This window comes from Lissotriton helveticus, chromosome 8, assembly GCF_964261635.1.
Source record: "Lissotriton helveticus chromosome 8, aLisHel1.1, whole genome shotgun sequence".
NCBI lineage: Eukaryota > Metazoa > Chordata > Amphibia > Caudata > Salamandridae > Lissotriton > Lissotriton helveticus.
In genome coordinates this window covers 1,464,731,106-1,464,750,890 of record NC_136069.1, presented here as the reverse complement: position 1 = coordinate 1,464,750,890, position 19,785 = coordinate 1,464,731,106, and the positions used below count along the sequence as shown (strand labels likewise).

Here is a 19,785-nt window from a genome sequence, read left to right as displayed (position 1 = left end):
TTATTTGTATTCAGGATGGTCATATGACTTTTAGGGTGTGAATGAGTGATTGAGTAAATAGTTGAACATGGCCATGAATGTGTGAGAGTATTGTAAATAATAACTTGCCTTTTTCCCTTCTACAGCTACAATTAGAACAGTAGTCAAACCATGCCGTGCTTCAGTAAATTATGCTTTGGCTGTACCAGCCCGAATAGTACTAGATTAGATGAAAGTCAGCCAGCCCCTCCGGAAGGTACTCCCAGCCATGACTTATACTGTAAGCACGGGATTGGACCCTTGGTGTTTAATCGCCTATGGCACAAGTACACCAAGGATAATGTAGAGCTGCAGTGGCCATTAACAGGGTCCTTTGATGAGAAAAAGATCAATTATTTGCAGGAGCGTCTGTTCGCAAAACGCAGCAGACAGTCCATGTTCGATACCCAGAGAACATGGCAGAAAGAGGCCACCCGCAGAAGAGTGAGGGCCGAGAAATTAGTAAAAATGAAGCAAGGACAGACCATTACTCAGAAAGCCATTGAGCATGACAAAAACCAGACCGAGCAGAACATCGAGTACCTAGATAGACAATTTCGGTTGGAGGTAGGTAAGAGCTATGTTGTCCGTAAGGAAGCTGAAGATGAGATAGAGGATCTATTGGACGTTCGCCCCCCTCCGCCATATGCTCCACAGCGGATATATCCAGCGGTGCCTCTCACGGGGCTCACAGCCCCTGTGGCGTCGGCTCAAGAGGGAGCCCCGCCCCGGGCTCCCACCGATGTGTCGGGCACCGTTGCTTCCTCTGCTAGGACCTTAGCCACCCTGATCCCAGACACACGCCACCCCTTGGGGGCGGCGGGTGTCTCCCCAACGATATTAACTATGCCTAGCCCCGTAGGCACCTCCCAGTCAGCTAGCACGACACCCGAGTGCAGGGGTCGGGCTCCGATTGGGGATCCAGAGGGCTCGCGTATTAGACGGTTATTCACGAGAGGGTCTGTAGGCTATGGAGAAAAAGCAGCAATAGCTGACCAAGCAGTTAGATGGATGTACAAAGACATATACACCTTAACTGACATATGGAGTACCATGAAAGATTTTGAGCCGGTAATGCAACAGACTGCCCTGCGACACATGTCCCGATTCCTTATTGAAATCTGGGAACAGTGTTTTGGGGAAAGAGGATTAGCCCCACAAATTCTGTATGACATTAAGGACCGCGCCCATAGATTCGAATTGAGCCCAGAAGAAGTTTATAAGAATGTTGATACTCTGGTGGGTTATCGGGGCAGACTCTTTTCGCGGTTCCCTGATTTAGGTTCCCAGCACCCCATGAGGGAGGTGCACCCCATTTATCATCCTGAGATAACTGAGCTGCGTAATGATCAAAACGTAATAACCCAGGATCGAGTAGAAGCCAGGTTTCAGGAACAATGGGTGTATACGCCATGGAAACGAAGTGAAGTGTTGGCTTTAAAAGCCCAACTTCCGGACCCCCGAAAGAATCCCACTGCCTATTAGAAGGAATTAACAGAGGCAGCGTCCTCCGCTGTCATGACTTTAGCAGATATTGAGTTGTTTTTCGGGTTGTTGGTTCCTGTAGATATATGGCGGCAAGTCCACGATACTCCCCACGCGGCCGAGTTGGGGGGCACCTGGGATGAGCTAAAAGCATGGGATCAAGACCGTAAGCCGGGGGATAAGCCAAAGGCTGAAATAATTGCCCTACCAGCAAAAATTATAGCTTATATGCATACTTTGATTCCTCCACGAAAGGTGGATTGGGATAAACTGACTGCTTGTAGGCAAAAGAAAGATGAGAGTGTCTCCGATTTCTTCACCAGATTTGAAGGAACTTTCATCGATTTTAGTCGTCAGGACCTCGCTAGCGATTGTTCGTAAATAGATTTGTAACAAATTTGATGCCTGAGATTTCGACCCGACTGCAAGCTGCCGAAAGTACGTGGACTATGTCCTCCCCTTCTATTATATTAAGCATGGCACAGTCTTACGAACACAGGGAAAATGAGAGTAAGGATGAAGTTGAAAAGAAAGCTAAGGACCTCAAGACTAGAGTACTGTTACAGCAAGTCATGAGGGGTCGAGGAACAGGGAGAGGCGCCAGAGGGCCCGTCTCCAGGGGGCCGGTCTCCAGAGGAGGAGGAGGGGGTCAGCCCTCCCGATGGGGACCCAATCAGTGCGCATATTGCCGAGAGGAAGGTCATTGTAGAGAACAGTGTCCGCTGCTATTAGAGCAGAACTGAGCTGTCTGAGGAAGGGGTCGAGGACGAGGCGGCCCAGACCGCAGTGATATGCAGAGGAAAGGAGCTGTGCAGGGAGAACACGAGCGAAATCATTTCGATAAAACACGAGGCGCAGGTAGGCAATACTACAATGAAGATTATGGTTACGAGGATCAGGATAAATTTGGAGATGTATAGGACAACCAAGGACAGAGTGGGGGCCAAGTGTCGATACCAGTCAATCAACAAGGACCTTATGTGACAGGGGAGTTGATGGGGACCACCGATAAGTTCTTGATGGACACGGGAGCAACGAATAGTTAGGTTGCTCGCTCGTTGGTCCCAGGGGCCGCTCTGGCCGGGCAAAATAATGTTTCAGTGGGATTTTCAGGAGTTCCTGTAATCAGCCCCATCTCTCGGCCTCTCCCCTTCATGATTGGCCCGTTCACTATGGACTCCCCATTCCTTTTAACCTCCAGTTGTGGAGAGAATCTCTTGGGTTTGGATATGTTAAAAAGATTGAACGCTAAAATACATTGCTCTCCAGATGGTGTTTATTTGACTATTCAAAATCCCGATGTAAGTACTAGACAGTGTTTTGCCAAAAATGACCCATTGCCGTCTGAATTTGCGGGCATACCACCCAGTCTGTATGCAACAGGAGATACGGATGTCGGTAAACTGGATATCCATCCTGTCCGCATTACATTAAAAAATGGTGCTAGATTGCCTCGCATACCACAATACAAGATCTCCCCAGCGGGAGAGCGAGCTTTGCTTTCTACAATACAAGACTTGATTGATAAAGGGGTGGTTGAAGAAACTGCATCGAACATCTGTAATAGCCCTATCCTGCCTATTTTGAAAAAAGCTTCTGAGACAGGGACCTCTGACAATGTTGATGTCTATCGTTTTGTGATCGATTTACGAGAAGTTAATTAAATAGTGGTGCCCCAATTCCCGGTGGTTTCGGACATCACTACAATCCTTACTATGATACCTCCCACTGCTAAGTATTTCTCTGTCATTGATCTGAAGAATGCCTTCTTCAGTATCCCTATCCATCCTGATAGCAGGCAGGTCTTCGGATTCTCATTATCTGGCCGAAGCTTCAGATTCTGTCACGCTCCTCAAGGTTATACCGAAAGTCCTAGCATCTACAGCCAAGCCCTTAAGGCGGTCTTGGGTGACCTGTCCTTGCCAGATGGTAGCGTGCTCTTGCAATACGTAGATGATTTACTGATCGCGTCTGACACTGAAGAGGGTTGTAAAGAAGCCACGGTTAAGTTGTTGCACCATCTGGCAGACAGAGGTAATAAGGTTTCCCTGTCCAAGTTTCAATATTGTCGACAGGAAGTGACCTACCTAGGCCACTTGCTATCGAAGCAGGGTAGACGTCTATCACCTGAACGAATTACTACCATTTCTAACATGCCTGTGCCTTGTACTCAACATGAAGTCCGTGCTTTCCTTGGCATTACCTCTTATTGTCGTCAATGGATCCCTAATTTTTCTCTTCTTGCTAAACCTTTGCTACACTTAACCACTAAAGATGTGCATGAACCCCTCCCTTGGACTGATGAATGTCAATCTGCTTTTTCTTCTTTGAAATCTGCTCTGTGTTCTGCTCCTGTCCTTGGCACTCCTGACTACCGTAAACCTTTTGTACTATATGTGCACGAGGTCGACGGTTGCTCACTCTCAGTGTTGACACAGGGTTTTGGTGGTAAGCAAAGACCGTGTGCTTATTTTTCGGCCACGTTGGATAACGTGGCCAGAGCACTTCCCAGTTGCCTGAGGGCCACGGCGGCTGTAGCGGCGGCCATCAGGCAATCAGAAGGGCTTGTTCTAAATTCTAATTTGACCGTGATGGTGCCGCATGCTGTGGATGCATTATTAAACAAAACAAAAACACAGCATCTGACAAGCGCGCGCCTCACGGGTTATGAATTGACTTTGTTTGCTCCACATGTGACCATTAAGTGTTGTGCCACATTGAATCCGGCTACACTATTACCTCTCCCTTCGGGGGAACAGGCGAATGATGTTCATGATTGTATCTTCAGGACAGAAGAGGAAACGAAGGGAAGAATCTATCTCACAGACATTCCCTTTTCTGAACCCCAAGGGGAATTGTATGTGGACGGTTCTTGTTTTAAATTAGCAGATGGCACAACGACAGCTGCATATGCAATTACCACTCTAAAAACAGTAGTTGAAACATTCCGAATTCCCCATCGATCAGCCCAAGCTGCTGAGTTGATGGCTTTACTACGGGCCTGTGAACTAAGTGAGGGATTAGAGGTAAACATATTCACGGACAGCCAATACGCCTTCGGTGTGGCCCATAGTTTTGGGAGGTTATGGAGGGAGCGGGGGTTTCTCACCTCACATGGTCAGAAGATACAGAATGGACCCTTGGTATTACGATTACTTGCAGCATTGACTCTCCCAAAGAAAGTAGCAATCGTAAAATGTAGTGCACATAAAACAGTGGTGGATGAAGTGGGAGAGGGTAATGCTTTTGCAGATCAGGTAGCCAAACAAACAGCCCAGTCGATGATGTCCTCTATGTATGTGAACTCCTCTGCAAGATGGGTGGGGGAGTCCGACTTGTTTAATAATACTATTGAAAGTGTGCAAGAAATTCAGAAAGAAGCAACAACAGTGGAGTTAGACAGATGGGAGCAGGAAGTAGGAAGATTGGACGAGAATAACTGTTGGGTGGATTTGACAGACAAGCAAAGATGGTTGCTGCCCCATGCCATGGTACAGGCTGTCGTCACTATGGCCCACGGACCAGCTCATGTCGGAGCTAAAGGCATTTGTGCCTTGCTAGATCCTGTTTGGAATAACCCCAATATACAGAAAACAGCTGTACGTCTGGTCCAATACTGCATGGTTTGCCTGCAACATAACCCGGGGAAAGGAGAGCCTGTTCTGAGTGGGAATTTTGCACCCCGACATTGCCATTTGAAGTGCTCCAGATGGACTACATCCATATGGAGCGCGTCAATAACTTAAAATATGTACAGGTGGTGGTATGCGCCTTCAGCAAATGGGTTGAGGCGTACCCTACGAAAGAAAATACTGCCCTAGCCACCGCAAAAGCCCTTATAAAGGAGTTTATCCCACTCTTCGGATTGCCTCGCTTGATCTGGTCTGATAACGGCGGGCATTTCCATGGGGCCCTTGTGCAATGTATATGCAATGGGCTCCAGATAAAGCAAAAATTCCATGCAGCTAGACACCCCCAGTCAGCAGGGCTAGTTGAAAAATATAATCGGATATTGAAATTAAAGATGGCGAAAATCCAAGAGAGCACTGGTTTAAAGTGGCCTGACACCCTCCCAATTAAAGATTTTAGCCATGTTTTTTAATATAATCATCTATACAGTATCAAAACTGTAAAGTATAAATAATCTGCATAGAGAGACAAATACGCATAATCTAATGCCGTTGCAGAATGTATAAATATAAAGGAGATCAAAATATAATAAATGTAAAAAATACTGTTTTTTCCTTTCTTTTATAAATTATTGTTCAATAAAAATGCACAAACCTTATTTGTACCGTGCACTCTGTTTATGATTTAGTGTTCCTATTTTCCTGTCAGTAAATGTCCGCCTTATAACCCTGTTCCTAATTATTGTATTGACACACGACAATGGGTCCTGGTCCCTGTCTCGGTGGTTCTGGGGTCTTCTGGGTACTTGGGGTTGGAAGATATTACTGATCTTGGGTGGAGCAGCAAGCGTCTTTTTTGTCTGCTGTCTCTGTCTGCAGTGCGGTCCTGCGTGCTGCTCGTATTGTGCCTCGAGATTAACAGCGGCTGTCACCCCTTCAGCGACCCCCACCAAAGCTCAGATGCTCCAACAGGAGATCCATGAACTTATGAGAATGGACGAAGATCTCTTCAACGATTAGTGACCTCTGTTATTAGCTTCATCATGCTAAAAGTAGGGTTTGAGGAACAGGAATTAGATTAGGCCTCGCACGGGGAAATAGATTGAGGTTTCTCAGTCAGTGTTCAGCGTGATGCAACTAATTAACATGCTAAGAGTGCCCCTATGGCATAAGACACCCTTTTCGCTAAGTTCTGTCATGTTTCTTCATAATCATTCTCTCTGCTCTCCTTGTAAATAGGTTAGCGTCGGTCAGTATGACCGGCGCCATTTTGTTTAGCCAACTAGTAGCACTGTTTGTAAAAACCTTCATAGCTCTGCATTTTCGCATCTCCCCGTTCCCTTGAGAAATAGCTAAACACATGTAGCGAGCAGCTGCTTCTGCTTTTGGGCCCCGTCAAGGTTGTAGGAGGGGGCCGGCCAGATAAGCACATTCTTGCAAGCGCTGTGCGGACTCTCACCGAAACTACCAGAAGGGAGTCGACCGGCGTGACCTTGCTATACTGAGCTTAGATAGACGCTTTGTGTGCCATATATGGGCATATCCCTTGCCACCTCCTATACCAACTTGTACTTTTCCATCTTAGGTAACGGTTGAAAATTGTGATAGTATATATATGTTGACCTGACAATGTGCCGGTAGTCTCTCTGTGGTCCTCGGGGTGTGAGGTCGTTGGGAGCTCCTCTGGCAGAGTATGTTTTGTTTAATAAACGCTTGAACTTTCTACACTGCCAATCGACTGATTATTGACGAATGATATTTGGTAATTGTAAGTATAATCCTATAGGGGTTTGTAAGATTTCGGTACTTCAAAGACATTGGTTAGTGACCTGAATCCCTTCATAATTTTGTGTGGTCCTTATGGCAATGAATCGAAAAATCGCACAGAGAGGGGGGTGGGAGTGGTTGGGACTTAGGACGCTTTTCTAAACAGAGCAGAAACCATCTTACAAAAAGAGATAATCCTGATGGAGAAGAGACTATCCTTAGGCATATCAGAAGGGAACAGGAGATCATCATTAGGAGTAATTAGCAAAGCCAAATCTCCAGCAGTAAATCTTTACCCGCTAGTCTATATTAGTAAACAGGGACAAGAGCAAGGGATTGGTAGTGCTGATGATATGACTCCTATTTCTAATGACATCAATTTAGATGCGCCCAGTGGCCAAACTCTTACCTTGGTAGTATCCCCCTTGGATGCGGCCCAAATAGCTCCCCCAAGTCCAATAGTAGTTACACCAAATGCTTCACGATTATCCAACACACCAAGTAGCCTCCTGGTCTCCACTCCCGAGGAGGATATACCTAAAACCAGCCCAGCCTTGTCTTCAAGGCTTCGTAACCATAGGTCAGCATCAGGGCTCAAGGGCCTGGGTCACTGCCCTAATTAAAAAAAACGTAAATCCCCCAGTGAGGAATAATAACATCAAGAAAACCGGGGGGGGGGACAAAAGAATACATCTAATAATGAGATGGGGGGGAAACAGCGCCAACTAAAACCATAAGCACACATACAGAGAGTGAAATCCTACCTCATACCCCATGGCTTGAGGGAATCCTCGATAATTTTGAAACAAAATTAAAACATTCACTAGAAATTGTGTTAAATGAAAAAGTGGACAAATTAGAAAATTGCTTGACAGCAAGTCTTTCCCAGTTTGCTACAAAGATAGAGCATTTGTGTAAAAAGTTGGGGGATGCTGCAAGAAATAATACCCTTATTCCAACAATTACTACCGAGACCGAGAGTAATGCCCCATCACAAACTATGCTCAAAGGACAGGATACAGAAAGACCGATAAAACCTAGGAATCTCGTGCTGGAGACTGATAGACCTAGAGAGGGAAATAAACATAACACGCAGGACACTGAGGGGAACAGTGCTGGGAGTTCACACAGACCATCAGTTCAGGGAAGCCCGTATAAAAGCTCTGAGAGGAGAACGGTACATAGTCCGAAAGGAACAGACTTAACCCCTAATACTGATGTCCTGCAGCTGCCGCCGGCATCCTCACCGTATGTGATAGTGCCATCGCTAAAAAGAGAACAAAAAGAATCCTGGCAAAATCTACGTAACAAAGCAGTGGACTGGCTGGTAAAATTTAAACGGTTTCATCCAGCAAATAGTGATGACATATTGATGATTCACAGAGTTGGGTGGCTTTGCGAATCATCCAAGAACATTAGAGGAGACTGCGTGGTCATCAACTTTAGACGACCACAAGTCAGAAGGATATTAGAATACAGGGAAGAACCCCATGCCCTAAACACGTGTATTAGTGCCCTCCCTTTGGGCTACTTTTACAGGCCACAGTATGGTGGTAACTCCAGGCAGCAGACCCCTTTTGTCCCCCTGACGAATAGATTTGAAGGCTTTTCAACATTGGACGAGTTGGACTGACTAAAGAACCCAAGTATTTCTACAATTCCTATTGTTAACTACTGTAAGGAGAGTTACCCCAGTGAAAAGGCACAGATCCTTTCCACCAAACAGGCAAAGGAATCAACTAGAGAGGGAGGATCAGGGGCCGTAGTATTTATACAAGCACACATCCCCGATTCAAAAGCTGGATCTAGGGACGCTATTATCAACATAGGGAGCCCACCCCGGCACATTAACCACCAACCACTTTTAATAAATGGAAACCTGGAAGTGAACCTTATGGCCTGGATCATAGCAGGGCTTAATAAGAATCTTCACAATACGATCTGGTGTAATTATATAAATAAATGTGACATAATACTCCTACAGGAGACTTGGTCACTGGAAATTCCCCATAGATTAGGCTATAAAACTTTTTGCATGAATGCTACCCCCTCTGTAAGAGGGAGACCGTCTAGGGGCTTGGTGATCTGGATAAGGATCACTCTGGAAATTTAAATTTCCCTTCTCCCTATCCAGTCCCAGGATCTGCTGGGCGTAAAAATAGTCACAAGAGACAAAAAAACTCTCTATTTAATTAACGTGTATAACAGGCCAAATCCATCTAATAAGGAATCCCAGATAATAGAGCAACTTGATTCTTATCTCGATAAATTAGGTCCCAGCTCCCAAGTAGTTGTTGGTGGTGACTTTAATTGCAAGTATGAACCAATACTGGGTTTCGATAGTTTATTTGTTGAACAAGACAAGTAAATAATATTTCAGTTTTAGACAGCAGTGGGCAGGTAAAATACACGGTCGCGGCAGTACAAATCCTACAACTAACTATAGGACACGATTTAAGGGCATGTAATGCCCGCTTCCAGTCAGACTGACCTACGGCACCAACATTCTGTAGAGGGACCTCTAGGAGTCATATAGACTTCGTATTGGTTTCTATCAGTTTGTGGCATTTAATTATACATTTTAAAGTTGACCCCAGGACGGAGAGTGATCACATCCTGTTACAACTAACCTTAGAACCCCAGCCTTTTAGGACTAGTATAGCGGGGGATGCAGGGAATAATTTAAGCGCTGGGGATCCCCAAATAAGCAACAATAGACGCGCTGTAAAATGGCCATATATTTTAGGTAAGGATTCAACAATGACAAGCTTTTATAACATCTTTGCGGACATTGTTGCATCCTTTCAGGATCTCCCTTTAAGGGAATGTAGTGTACTAGATATGCATTACAGCTTGGTGGAGGTTTTGTCACCCCTCCTGAGTAAAACCCATGAGAAGAATAAGGGATCCAAGGATAACCAACTTGAACTAAGAAATCCCTGGTACAATAAAGAGTGTCGACTAGCTAAAACCAATTTAATCCATGCAGTAAAGAATAAGAATATACAAGAAATAAGAGATAGAAGGTGTGTATATAATAAAACTCTTGCAGAAGCAAAAAAAGCCTGGGATGAGGAAATTTGGTCTGACCTAATTACTGCAGCAAAATTAGGTGACCAGGCTACCTTTTGGAGCTTAATATCCAAGGGGAACAAGACGGGAAGGACCCCTAAAGACCTTTTCGTAGATGAAAAAACTTGGGTTGATCATTTCTCCAAGCTGTATTCACACAATATTGGGGGATCACCTATTGTGTAAAAGGAAGCAGAAGTAGTACCAAGGTTACCTAACCTACACTTTAGTTTAGAAGAGAGAAGAGACTGTTAAGGCAATACAGGCTACTAAAGCAGGAAAAGCCCCAGGACCCGATAAGATTCCAGGTGATCTACTAAAGCATGATATTGAAGTCTGGGGTCCATATATAAACTTTTTATGTAACTCAATAGTAGCGGGTACACCGATCCCTGAAACATGGAAAGGGGCAGAGATTGTGACCATTTTTAAAAAAGGAAATCGATATGATCCGGCAAATTATCTCCCAATCAGTTTAATCAATCTTTTACAAAAAAAAATTGCCAGACATATTTTAAATAGACTTTTAGACTGGATGGAAGAAACCCACTTGCTACCAAAGTACCAAGCGGGGTTTAGGATAAAAACTAGCACTACGGACCAAGTGTTTAGATTCACATGCATTTGTTGGAAATGCATATCCCTAAGGAAGGGCAGCCTGTTTGTTGCTTTTATAGATCTGAGGGCTGCCTTCGACCTAGTCCCTCGAACCCTACTATGGGATTTATTAAAAGATATAGGGGTCCCAGGCGAATTACTCATGCAATTGATTAGACTTCACACATGGAACTACGCCAAAGTGAGATGGGGACCAAGGGGGGAATTATCTAAGGCCATACCAGTGAGACGGGGTGTACGACAAGGATGCATGTTGGCACCCATGCTTTTCTCGCTGTATGTAAATGACATCCCCAAATACTTAGGAAATTGTAGCCACGACTCCCCAAAACTTGGGGGCGAAGCGATCACAGCATTATTATTTGCTGATGATACTATTCTTATTTCCCAGACCCCCAAGGGACTACAATGTTTAGTGAATTCCTTTCATAAATATTGTATGGAGAAGGGGCTAGAAATTAATTCATCAAAGACGCAATACATGTCCATAAACCTGCAAAAATCATTTAGGAAGAATCTATCCTTAAATAATCAAAAACTGGAATACGTGGGAAGCTTTAATTACTTGGGAATCATGTTGGACAGTAAATTATCCTGGAAGGGACATCTAGAGAAAAATAGGGTAACGCTCCGACAAAATTTGCTGCAGATACTGAAAAGACATGGAGAAAGCCAGTCCAAGGCTATTTCTCCTGCCTTGGAAGTTTTTAATTACAACAGGGGGTGGTGATGGACAGAGTCTCTGAATTAAGCAGAGTACTCTCACCCAGTCAAGAGATCAGGGCTAGATCCAACACCGTTTTTTAGCTCATTGCACCATCCCAGTTTCAGAACCTGGCTGTATGCAAATTAGTCTGTCCCTGGCCCAGTGCATCATGGGAACAGGGCAGACCAGACTACAAAAGCCAATTCTTACACTGGGAAGGAAACAAGCTTCCGGGGACCGGTTTCTGGCATTACAGCCGTCTTCGGCCCGGCTTGCTTGAATCCTGATGGTGCAATGATCAAGGGACTCACATCTGAGTATACCCTTCCACGCTTAGGGTGGACAAAATTATTTACAACAGGGGGTGGTGATGGACAGAGTCTCTGAATTAAGCAGAGTACTCTCACCCAGTCAAGAGATCAGGGCTAGATCCAACACCGTTTTTTAGCTCATTGCACCATCCCAGTTTCAGAACCTGGCTGTATGCAAATTAGTCTGTCCCTGGCCCAGTGCATCATGGGAACAGGGCAGACCAGACTACAAAAGCCAATTCTTACACTGGGAAGGAAACAAGCTTCCGGGGACCGGTTTCTGGCATTACAGCCGTCTTCGGCCCGGCTTGCTTGAATCCTGATGGTGCAATGAGCAAGGGACTCACATCTGAGTATACCCTTCCACGCTTAGGGTGGACAAAATTATTTACAACAGGGGGTGGTGATGGACAGAGTCTCTGAATTAAGCAGAGTACTCACACCCAGTCAAGAGATCAGGGCTAGATCCAACACCGTTTTTTAGCTCATTGCACCATCCCACTTTCAGAACCCGGCTGTATGCAAATTAGTCTGTCCCTGGCCCAGTGCATCATGGGAACAGGGCAGACCAGACTACAAAAGCCAATTCTTACACTGGGAAGGAAACAAGCTTCCGGGGACCGGTTTCTGGCATTACAGCCGTCTTCGGCCCGGCTTGCTTGAATCCTGATGGTGCAATGAGCAAGGGACTCACATCTGAGTATACCCTTCCACGCTTAGGGTGGACAAAACTATTTACAACAGGGGGTGGTGATGGACAGAGTCTCTGAATTAAGCAGAGTACTCTCACCCAGTCAAGAGATCAGGGCTAGATCCAACACCGTTTTTTAGCTCATTGCACCATCCCAGTTTCAGAACCTGGCTGTATGCAAATTAGTCTGTCCCTGGCCCAGTGCATCATGGGAACAGGGCAGACCAGACTACAAAAGCCAATTCTTACACTGGGAAGGAAACAAGCTTCCGGGGACCGGTTTCTGGCATTACAGCCGTCTTCGGCCCGGCTTGCTTGAATCCTGATGGTGCAATGAGCAAGGGACTCACATCTGAGTATACCCTTCCACGCTTAGGGTGGACAAAATTATTTACAACAGGGGGTGGTGATGGACAGAGTCTCTGAATTAAGCAGAGTACTCTCACCCAGTCAAGAGATCAGGGCTAGATCCAACACCGTTTTTTAGCTCATTGCACCATCCCAGTTTCAGAACCTGGCTGTATGCAAATTAGTCTGTCCCTGGCCCAGTGCATCATTGGAACAGGGCAGACCAGACTACAAAAGCCAATTCTTACACTGGGAAGGAAACAAGCTTCCGGGGACCGGTTTCTGGCATTACAGCCGTCTTCGGCCCGGCTTGCTTGAATCCTGATGGTGCAATGAGCAAGGGACTCACATCTGAGTATACCCTTCCACGCTTAGGGTGGACAAAATTATTTACAACAGGGGGTGGTGATGGACAGAGTCTCTGAATTAAGCAGAGTACTCTCACCCAGTCAAGAGATCAGGGCTAGATCCAACACCGTTTTTTAGCTCATTGCACCATCCCAGTTTCAGAACCTGGCTGTATGCAAATTAGTCTGTCCCTGGCCCAGTGCATCATGGGAACAGGGCAGACCAGACTACAAAAGCCAATTCTTACACTGGGAAGGAAACAAGCTTCCGGGGACCGGTTTCTGGCATTACAGCCGTCTTCGGCCCGGCTTGCTTGAATCCTGACATGAGTCCCTTGCTCACTGCTCCATCAGGATTCAAGCAAGCCGGGCCGACGACGGCTGAAATGCCAGAAACCGGTCCCCGGAAGCTTGTCTCCTTTCTGGTGAAGAATTGGCTTGGTAGTTTGGTCTGCCCTGTTCCCATGATGCACTGGGCCAGGGACAGACTAATTTGCATATAGCCAGGTTCTGAGCTGGGATGGGGCAGTGAGCGAAATAACGGTGATGGATCAAGCCCTGATCTTTGGACTGGGTAAGAGTGGTCTGCTTAATTCAGACACTCTGTTCATCACCACCCCCTTTTCTGAATCGTTGGAAGTTTTTAAAGCAAAGGCACAATCGGCGGTACTCTACGGCCGCCGAGATCTGGGGGCCACACTGTAAAAAGAACTTCGAACGGGAAGAAAATAATTTCATACGGAGATTACTTAAAATCCCGATTAGGACACCCTTAACACCAGTGCTCTTGGATATTAATATTAAACGCACTGACCATCGAGCAATCCTAAGACCTTTATTATATTGGGTTAGGATATGGACTACCCCAGAGCTGAATAATTACAGAGATGGCCTGGTAGAGATTATGCAGATCGATGGATATAAGAATATCCCAAGGCTAAAAAATGTTTTATCCTGGGTAAATAAGCTAGGTTTATCGTATTACTGGGAAGAGCCCTCAAAACTGACACCTCTTTGCAAGAAGCTCGTAAAGTCCACTTTCTGGTCCTATATGAATAATGATATGTTACATAGCTCATCTACGGGGCCACTTACCCTGAAGTTCCTATCTTTTAAAGATGCTGTTTCTTTTGAACCCTTTATGGATGAGATAGGTCCCCGCTAGCGAAATCTTTATTCCTACAATTTAGATACGGAGTTTTGCAAATTAATGCAAATACGTCCAGATGGGGGGGATCTAAGGAATATGATCTATGCACTCTTTGCACGCAGAAGGTTAAAGAAAATGATGTTCATATACCTTTCTTTTGCCCAGCATATAAATCACCTAGGGAACGATGGATTAGATCTTTGTGTAGGAACCTGGGTGTAAGGACTTGTAGTGAAGCAGAACGCATATTGAGGTCCAACCTTCACAACTGGTGTTTTTTTGTATAAGTAGATTTTTACATAATGTCTACTTGATCAGGAAGAAGGCTGGACTAAAACTCTAGCATCATAGTCCTATATTATTACTGAACCCTAGGTTAAGGAACCATTTTATTTGTAATTTTATAAAACTGACTAGTTATTTCGATTACATTTTCACTAAATGATTAAATGTCTGGCTTTTAAATGTATTTTAATGTATTTATGATATTAGATGATAGGTTTTATGCGTAATTTGAATATGTGCATACAATTGTATAATTATCTCTGCCCCCAACCCATTGTACCTGATCTACAGGATAATTTGTTATGTAAAATGTAATGTTTTAAATTGTTCTTTTATGGCTAAAAATAGCCGACATAAAGATTAACGAACGAATACACAAATACACAGGCTGTAGCCAGCCAGAGCGGCACATAAACACGCTCCATTTGAAATTGTCATTCTCAGTTTTTGCGTTGCAGGTACCCGTACTTCAGGGCCTGAGCCCTACTGCTTCTGAGAGTACTCTCCTTGCCCGAAATTAAGTTCCGGTACTCAGGGACAGAAAACAGAGAAGTGCCGGTACTCAGTACCGGCCCATTTAAAGCACTGATTTAGACTGAAAAGCCACATATTTCATTTGTGCCTAAAAAAACTTCCTTAATTAGCCAAATGTTTAATTTGCACAGAAAGTGCAATATTAATCATCATTTACACGCACTGATGTGAAGATGGAGAAGCAGATGCCACTGTATCACAGTCAAAATAAAGACTTCCATAATTATATCAGACACACACTACATCATTTAGCATTACCACTACATCATCAAGCTCAAATATCGATTTACTACTCGACTCCAAATCCACCTTGCTACATAGTAGTAAGGTCGATAAAGTCTATGTGAGTATCTGTTTATTGATATTTCAACCCCAGTATAGTGGTAGAACAACACCATACTGTCGTTCATAAGTAGGAGGCAGTGGATAAATCTTTGCTAGTTAAACCCCAGACACCATCATCCTCAAATATTGAACATTAAAGTACAAGAATGGAAAGAGAAGATACGATGATGAAGTAACTTATGGGTTCTGGTGAAGACTGGGTTTGCATATGCACAGCTCTGGAGGCTCAGGGTAAGCTGGAAGTTTCTGCCACACCTTTCGCCTGGGGAAAGCTTTGGTCCAGTTTGGGATGAGCACCCACCGTGATTCATTGAGAAAGGAAGATACATAATTCTGTTCTAGAGAAGCCTGTGTGGGTTCACCACCCAGTTATTGGATTGAGATATACTATGGGCTTTGTTGCTAAATGTAACATTCCTACAGAGAAATTGATTAGCTTTAGCCAAATAAATTAGCATACATTTGAAAGGGAAAATGGCACTTTACTTACACCAGCGAACAAAACAAAAAAAACACGAAAAAGCAAATAAGAAAAACCAAACAACATTTATTGTCTTCATCTGAGAATGGCAATGGTTAGTGTAAAAATGTTGGAAACTATATACAAGCGAGAGCTCTAAGTTCTGGGCCCCCTCCCAAGCAGTTGGGAGCTACCAGCAGTGGATGAGCACATGAAAGAAAGTGAAGGGTAAGAGGAGCAAGAAGAGCTGCCTGGTCCTCAAAAGAACAGGGCAAAAAGGCACTACCAGGGTGAGTCAATGGGCCCCGATGTTGTGGATGGTAGGGCTGGCAAGTCCCAGAGAATGAATCAGGAATGGTTCAATGTAGGTTGCTGATTGCTGGGGAGGAATCTGAAAGATAGAACAAGAGGTTAAAGCAAAATGCACTTTTTCAACAGGGTTCCAAGACTGGACAGGATCAATAGATGGTGCTGGGGCTGTGCCCCCGCGAAATGTTATTTGGGTCCCACTGAGTCAAAGTCTCAGGGATGGGGAACATCTGGGTACCTCATCCAGGGAGATGGCCAATGTATCTGCAGCTTTGCGAGTCCTTTTGGACCATTGTCTACTTACTTCTTTAGTAGGATTAAACAATTTGCCTTGCTAAGCTGAGGTAGGGATAGTGATTGCAGATGGAATATAAAAGCAGGGGTGTGGAATTTAATAAAATATCTACTGGTCTATGGGACAGGTTGCTTCATAAAGCTACTTGCCCTGTAACAAAACCCACTAGTCCCTTTGGTGCCATGTAGGGCGGAGACAAATTATGGCAGCAATCTCATTATATAAGAGCTCTGATAATAACCTCTCTGATTATGCCAGAGCTCATTCCATAGTAGGGTTTGAATACTGAAAATTCCCTTGTTTTGCCACCTTTCCATACATCTACATAGTGGGGCTGTAGGTAGCGGTAAACAATAGTTCCGAATGGTTGAAATGCTCTTTTGAGTCTGTGCAAACCTACTAACTGGCATGTTTTATGGGTTTTCATCAGCATGTCTGTAATATTTTCCCATTCAGAGAAAGGTTGGAATTTTTATCCCTGGCAAGGGCGGAGGTAAAACTTCTTCCAGGGTTAGGGAAAAAAGTAGTTGGTAGGAAAGTAAACTTGTCACCGCGCAACAGATTTTTGCATGAGGAAACCTACAAATGATTATTTGCCAGTGCTAAAATGCAGTTCAGAAATATTTTCTAGGAGTACAATTTCCTGACCTACTTCCGTAAATTCTTGTGAATTCATGAAGGCCGTAAATCTGCACTAATGCAAGGACATATTACCATGTGTGCACTTTTGTGACTTTCTTTAAGAATTGGGCCCCTATTTAGGTCTAGCGGTTTGCACTATCTCTCTCTCTATCTACCGACTGGCTTGTCTGTGAGTGACAGCATTCTGCTCTTTCACAAGGAGCATATTGGCATGCAAAGTAGTTTTGTTCAGTGACAGGAACTACTGTGGCAATGTTTGGTTTTTGAGACCAAAATTATTTTTGCTTTTGCCAATGTTTGTTCTATTGATGAGGGCCCGGCAGCTCCCACAACAATAACGTTTTACAAAACCCGTGTCAAAACAAGGCACGCACTGACATAACCAAAAGTCTGATCACCAAAGTCATACCTGTTGACTTTGCAAGTGCTTGTTTACTTTCATGTTCCCTATAATTTTGTTGCAACTGATTATCCATTATGAATATTTTTGGGAAATACTAGCATGCATCAACTAAATGATGCTGCAAAGAAATGGTACCTAAGAATTCACAGTAGTTTATCAAAATGTTTTTTCCTAGTTGCATTTCATTTTTTTAATGACTATTTTATCTTGAAAGCAAAGTACCATCAATCTTACTTTCGAGCTTTTGTATATATTTGCATCTAATCAGACAGCATCCTGGAAGCATTATATGTAGCCTTATATTGTTAAAGTTTGCAAACATGTGTACACATGTTTATACTGGAACCACTGTGAGTAGAGCAGGCTGAATGTACAACATTACCTTAGAGCGCTCCCCCGAATAAAAAAAGTTATTGTATTAATGAACCTTAAATACAAGTTCGAACAGCATTAACATAGGCACAACTATTCGAGTTCAATCCTCCTGGGGGTTCCCATGAGGTTACCTGAGGCGGGGTCATCCCTGCCTTGGCTAGGAAGGAAGGAATCTAGAGTCCACGTTGGTGGCAGCAGCCCTGCCTCTTTGACCCAGCTGAACAGAGCAGTATGATGGCAGTTATCCCTCCCTGTGGACATAAGTAATCTACATATGCAAAAGGCAAGGCAGATCTTTAATGGACTGCTGGTGTTCTTTCACGGGTCACGCTTATACTTGAAAATAGAGAGCAGACATTAGATTTCAATTGCCTTCTGCTGTTTTTTTATAAAATACTTTCCTCGTGAGGTTTATCTGTATTGTATTGTTGATTTCTTTACAATTTTAAGACTTGCTTAGTATTAACTTAAACTTTTTTACTCACACCATCTTACTTTTCAATAACCTGTTGGTCTATTATCAAGTAAGGCTCTGTGGGAGTCTTATTCCGTGGGAGTAATCATTCTGTGGGAATGATTTATCATGTACTTGTTTTTATTCATCATTTCTGAATTTTGATTGCTCTCCTGTTTACTAAGTCTCTTTACATTCAGTGCCTGAACATGTACCTCTCCCCCTTTCTCTTTTTATTAACCTGTTATGCCATTTACCTACCTTGTATAGGGCTGCCTGATAAATCCCGCTCCTCAAATAGTACATTTATACGATTCTTGGAATGCCTCAGATAATTTAACTCTAACTATCTTTAAGTATTGTAAACTGGTAGGAGTTCAAGACTTCTGCAGCATCCAACAAGAGCAGCAACCAAGGGTGTATCTTAGTCAATGAATCTGGGACAGAGGGGTTAAGTCTGACATTTCTCTAGTTAACTAAGCCTAACGGCTAGGGCGGTCAACCTTGAATCTGGGGAACTGGGTTCAAGTCACAGCAATGACGCTGACCATCCTGTGATGCCTAACAAAAAATTAATGTGTCCTCATGTAATGCAACTGGTGCTATGTAAAGCGCTCTGATACCCAATTCGGGTCAAATTCCCGCTATATAAAACTCTGTAAAATAAAAAATAAAATATATATTTTTTTTAAACTACGCAAGGACAAAGGAGAATGAGATGGGATAACTGAAGAAGGGGGAGACGTATTGGGAGAGGTGGTATTGTCGCTGAGGGGAAGATGATATACCAAATAGTCAACAACTTTCTTAATCCTCTTCAAACCTTTTCCAGCATTGACACAGAGCTCTCAAATTTCCTATGTTCAAATGGCAGTAGCTCATTTGATCCTGGTTCTTTCTATCCACTCTGGTACTTATAACCCTATGTGTCCCAACGTAAATTTAGGATCACCGGTGCCTGAATACACAGGAAAACGAGGACTAGAAAAACTACTCACACATGAAACTGGCAAACTTGAGTGTTCTACTGATGCCTCTATGTTTTGGAGGAAAATAGCTTGACAATAACTGGCAATAAGTAGATTGCTGACTTGAGCACATTGTACAGAAGCTATGCCTTCTCCAGGTTACATACCCCAATCCATATGGATAGCTCACAAAATTGAGTGACAGCTGCAATGATATGTAACAGGTTGAGGATTCAATGCAAGTAAGATAGCCCAGTGGGTCAATACACCTGCAGTAGAGAGAAAAGGAGAGAAATATAGATCATTAGAAATTGAGGGAGAGAGGGAACCCGTTTATTTTTCCATTACCCATTTTGTTTCATTAAACAGATTTACAATTTGAGATACAAGAACATACAGACATTTGCTCACAATGATAAAACTGAAATTAGAACCTAGGGCTATATTTTCCAAGGTCAAAATGAGTACACTAGGATATGGCAATAATGAAAGTTGTTTTCTTTAAGTAGGAGGTAGGGTACAAGAGCCTTTTTGCAATTATCATCTTTCCTGTTACCTGCTTCAGATCTCCAT

General features: G+C 43.8%; 1 protein-coding gene across 1 annotated transcript in view; it reads right to left on the bottom strand.

Annotated features, from left to right (window-relative positions):
- The window catches only part of LOC144772008 (uncharacterized), a 46,077-nt gene extending 26,594 nt beyond the window's left edge, over positions 1–19,483 (bottom strand). Inside the window, exon 1 of the mRNA XM_078656224.1 lies at positions 19,380–19,483. The gene's annotated coding sequence lies outside the window, so the exon portion shown is untranslated. The remainder of the gene's footprint in view (positions 1–19,379) is intronic.
- Positions 19,484–19,785: the final 302 nt, after the last annotated feature.